Source organism: Lissotriton vulgaris, chromosome 3_1, assembly GCF_964263255.1.
Source record: "Lissotriton vulgaris chromosome 3_1, aLisVul1.2, whole genome shotgun sequence".
Classification (NCBI taxonomy): Eukaryota; Metazoa; Chordata; class Amphibia; order Caudata; family Salamandridae; genus Lissotriton; species Lissotriton vulgaris.
In genome coordinates this window covers 1323080615-1323085911 of record NC_141689.1, presented here as the reverse complement: position 1 = coordinate 1323085911, position 5297 = coordinate 1323080615, and positions in this window count along the sequence as shown.

The window sequence follows — 5297 nt, the reverse complement described above, 5'->3', positions numbered from 1 at the left end:
CTCGGCAGGAGAAAAGACAGCATCTTTCTCAGCGCGTCAAAGAGGAGGGGCAGCGTCCGTGGGCTTCTCACATCTGCTGGGCTTTCTGCAAGGTGATAGCTGTTCTGCTCCAGTATTCACCACCACCGTGTGTTTGCTTACGGCAACGTTGGTATATTTATACCTGAAAGGTGCTGAGTTTGACGTAAGTTTTGGACAGAAGACGTCAATAAAGATGTCACTAAGAACTGGTCGTTCCTACAGTGCTCGCAGGAGTTCTATTACTAATCAAAACAAAGCAAGCAGGGCTTTCCCAGGTTGCTGGGGGTTTGGTGTGTCGAAAGAACTCGGTGTGTTCTCTAGGAATCTAAGGAAGTGGCTTCTGCTGTGTCATGGACTGCAGAGGCGAATTACTGAAATATGGCTCTGATTATTATGCCATTATAGGAATATTTATTGATTATAGCCGTATAGGGGCATAAGGTCACAATATTGATCGGGTTCCTAGATAAAAAACATCACCCACTCCACGATTTTATGTCCATCAATTACTAAGAACTTAAGCAATAAGATGCATGTGTATTCCTACCCACCCCAAAATACATATTGCATTTGAAATGGTGTATACGAAATACATGAAAATGATAATAGGTACTGTACGTTTTAAGCAGAGTAATCATTCAAAAATATTTTTGCATATATATTCAGTTGAACGATTTTGCGAAAATTACATATGAAATGTCTGTCAATACAGAAAAGAAGGGCGAGACTATTTTATCACATATAAATACAGTTGCTGTAAAATGTGCTAGAGGCTGAGGTAATATTTTGTCTCTAGATCTACTAAAAATAGAAGCTCTGATCTTTATGAATAGTTCTACTGTAAGCAAAGTACGTGTGCCAGAAAAAGGTAAATATTTGGAATTTTTGGAAAAAATAATTTCATGATGAGCGGGGCAAAAATAGTTCCAAACGCTTTTCAGTAGCTTTTGTTTATCAAAGCCGAAGGCAGAATTCAGAGTTCATGGGAACGCTGTGTGCCGGATTGTTTTCCAAAAAGTTATTGTTTTTGTTTAGGGGAGAACATCATTTCAGACAGGCTCGCAAAGAATTGGTCTACATATTCAGGTGACAGTTCGACCAAGTTCGATAATGCTGTAACTTGGCAGTTGTGAGAATGATTGCTATCATCGATTTCAGGATCAGCAATGCTCACAGAGGGTCGTACCTGGGTGATGTTGCTTTAATTTCTTGCTTCACTGCCACCACCTAGTCGTAGCGCAGGAGTCTCAACGAATGCCGTCATCAGGATTGGTAACCGCTGGGGACAACACAATGCATGAGCCGTTACAGGACTTAGCAAAGTATCGATATCCATTGGTACTGCTGATTGTAGTGCAAGACAGGTGTCTAACACGCATTCCTCTCCGCATAGCATACATCGAAGCACAGGTAAGATGCAGGTCTGCCATATTGGTCTGAATGAAAGAAACCAGGTCATATTCAGATCTCGTAGCCGGTCTAGTCCAAGGACTTTAGTTATGCGGTCCCGGTAGCGTATTGCTAGGATCTTTTCTTCCATCCTTGCCGGAGTCATGTCTGCGTTTTGGCTTGCCATATCGGAGCAGGAGGGTCAAAAATAAAATACCTGCTACGAGTCCTAAAAGTAGTGGCAGGCCGCCAAAGATCGAATGGACAAAATTGGGAAAGATGCCCAGGACTACTTCGAAGGGTGTTAACGAAAAAATCGTCTTAAATACATACGAGATACCACTGGCATCCGACATATTTAGGATTTGACTGAGCATTTCTGTGAAATGCACGGGGCAATTTGTTGATAAAAGTGTATGTATCTCTGCAGTTGTCCTTGCAAATTGGAGATCATACGTCTTTTTTGATGACGTGATGGACACTGTTGTCTGTAAAAGCACAGACTTCATTCTGCTTAAGTATAAATTCGTATAGAAGAGATATTCAAAGGAGGCCAAATCGGAGCCACTGAGTCTCCAGGGCCATTTGGATACAATGCTTGCATACAGCAAGTGACCATGAAACTGACGCTTAAGAGATATGCTTTCCCTGGCACCAAGCCGCAACAGCTGTGATCCGTTATTAGAACGTAACTCCCGTTAGAAAGTTGTCTAAAGAATGGCTCTATCTGTGTTGCAGGTGTGCCGTGCTGGTGGCATGAACGGTTATTTGAAGTCCCCTCACAGGCCCCATGCAAGTTAATACCTTGGCACAAAAGTATACCGCTTAGTGATTGTTTACACTCATTACCACTAAGAAATACATTTTTGTTATTGTCACTATAACATGTGTATGTATAAGGTAATTTCCATGATGACTTAATGTATCCTTTACCCAACCTTTCATACTGGCCTGCTGGTATATACTTTAGGCAATTTTTAAATTGGAAAGTTGTAATCGGAATTGTGATTATTCCGTGTATTATCCATTCAATGACAGGTCTTTCTGACATTGTCAATGGTAATCTCTCAAGTTTTTCAATGCTCATGATTGTATAGTCTGCTCCTTTCTGTGCCAAACTGATTTGTTTATCAGTAAGGTTAAAGATAGAAAACAATGACGTTGTGTTGATTAAACGCCATGGCACATAGCCTGAACTGAGGTTTTGCAACGTCCAGCCTAGCTGTACAATAGAACGTAATTGGGACTGGCCATGTTGTAACATTAGCAAGTCCTGGTCTATTATATCGATAGCAGATGATACAATACTGTCCAGTGAATATATTCTGGAGGACAGAGTCATTAACCCATTGTCCACAACAGAAAGTGATTTTTCCAAATGAATACGATCAATTTCTCGTATTTTCTCTGCTGTCTCAATTTGAGTCACTATCCATGCCTCGTTGTAAGCAGCATATATACTGGCCGCTATGAAACGTTTTGATGCTGTTTGCGTGGTCCCATTACGAAATCGCGCAAATCAGCACCATCTTTAAGTAAAGACAAGTGTTGCTTAATTTGTGCCAGTGTGGATGTTTGTAGCCATTCAAGACATAGTTTCCCTACACTGTATGTTGTTACTATCCCTGGATGTTGTCTCTGGTGGTATCTAGGGTCTGGTCTGGTCATTTTTAACCCCTGTATTTTGTTCAGGAATCTGTCTTGACAGTTATTCGTGTCTGTAGGCCAGATTAACCACTTTTTCCAATCAGGATGTGTATTGTTTTCATTTAAAATTTGGGATACGTCTACTTCAATATCTGTGGTAGCATTATCAGGTAATGGCTTTGGAATAGACGGTTTGTTAAGGTCTTTAATCTTGGCTAGGCCAAGACAGGTTGTTTGCTGAATTGTGTCATTCAAGAACATTATTTGTTCTGGGATCATGCAGGCTCGAAATAATGCTTCTAGGCCTTGTACCTGCCAATCTTTTGTACCCCAGATGGTTTTTGTTTCAATGTTGTTTTTCCAGAAATCAAAACCAAATGTAATCATTTTTTTATAAAATGCTTCTGAATATATCAATTTAGTATTTGTCAGCATGGTTTTTGTCCCTGTTTTATCTAACAGTTTATAATAAAATGTTTCTGCATCACTTGTGTTAAACCCTGAGAAGTATTGGAATTTCTCATAGAATGTTTTTGAACTGCTTTTAGGTGGAGTAGCACAATGTTCCCATTGGTTATATTTAAAAAACATTTCTAGGTTGAGCAGATTTATGTAAATAGTGGTCTGCATAATGAGTAAAACAGTACATCTGTTCATAATTCGATGAACCTTGCAAATAATCATGTTCTGTAAATTTTGCTGACAACACTAAATCCGACATCATATTATTTATGCTTTCAAAGTCCCAATCATCAGAGAATGTACTTGGTTTTAAAAAGTCACTTAATGAAACCTTAAACTGATGAGGATATTTCAAGAGTTCGACCAGGCCATATATTTCGTAGTCTGTTTTGTCCCAAACTACCCCACCGGGTAATGGAATGGCTGTGACATTCACTGATGATAGTTCTCTTTTCTCAATGTGAGATGATTTGTGAGGCTTCAGAACTAAGTTGATGTTCTGACTTGTTGTGTCCATTGTACTGTAATTTCCCTCAATGAATTTTCCCGAGCAAAGTACCATGATGAGCCAAAGCAGGAGGAAAAATACACCTAGCCCAATCCAAAATTTTAGCCATGGAGAAATAATATAGGTCTCTTTGAGTTGATGAAAGAGTTCTGTTGCTTTTTCTTTAAAAGTCTTTGTTGCTGGCGTCACTTCAGGGTCGCTTTGATCTTCAGAAAAGTTATCGAAATTGATGAAGTAGCCAGATGCAGTTCCGTCGATTGTTGGAATTGTTTTCTCAATTTGCCTTTCATTAGCACATTCTGATGCTACATCATTGTAGACTGGTGTTTCATGACGAACTGTTTCAATTTGGGTTTCAAGAGGCAAAAGTTCCATTGCATTTCTGCATAGTCCTTTTTTATTCACTGCAGGTTTATCAAATGTGATTAGTCTTTCAGTTTGAACCTCTTGGATACTAGCAAATTTGGGTATTCTGTTACTTCTTGGGAGTCCACTGGGCCTACTATTTATTATAGGCCACATGATTGTGGTTTTACCAGGTCGATGGATACAACTCGGTTCTCCTTTTTACCAGCAAGGGGCGGTAGTACAACTGATCTTGTTCCGTTGATTGCTAAGACAGGTACTGCTTTTCTGTAAGAAGGCCCAAATTCCTTCTTCACCGCTATTTTTTCTCTGACCAGATCCCCAATCTTTGGAATCCAGACAGGTCTTGCTGGGACAGGTGGTGAGTCTTCAGTGGTTGTTGGCTGTTGCTTTTAACTTTATGTTGCTCAGGGCTTTTCTTGTTTCATTTAAGTCCTGTAAAACAGCCAAACGATCTTTGTTGTCAAAGCCTTCTCTCTTATCTTCTACCACTGAAGCATGACTATCTAAGTCCTGAACATACATTCTAGTTCCGAACAATAGTTCGTACGGGCTGAAACCTTTTAGAGAATTTCTTGGCAAGTTGTTAAGACTACGTTGGACACTTGTTAAATGCTGGACCCACCCATCACCTGAACCTAATACCTTTGCCGTTATAGATTGCTTTATGTCTCGTTTTTTTCTTTCCACTACCCCGTTTCCCTCAGGATGGAAGGGACAAGAGAACCGCAACCCAATGCCCATGCTGGTCATGGCCTCCTTATAAGCTCGAGAGCTAAAAGCAGGACCCTGGTCAGAATGAAGCATGGCAATTGCGTATGTGCCGATACAGACTCGCAAATCTTTTATAACAGTTCTGGCATCAGCCGAGCGCTGGGGCCATATTTTTAAGTGATTATAGTCT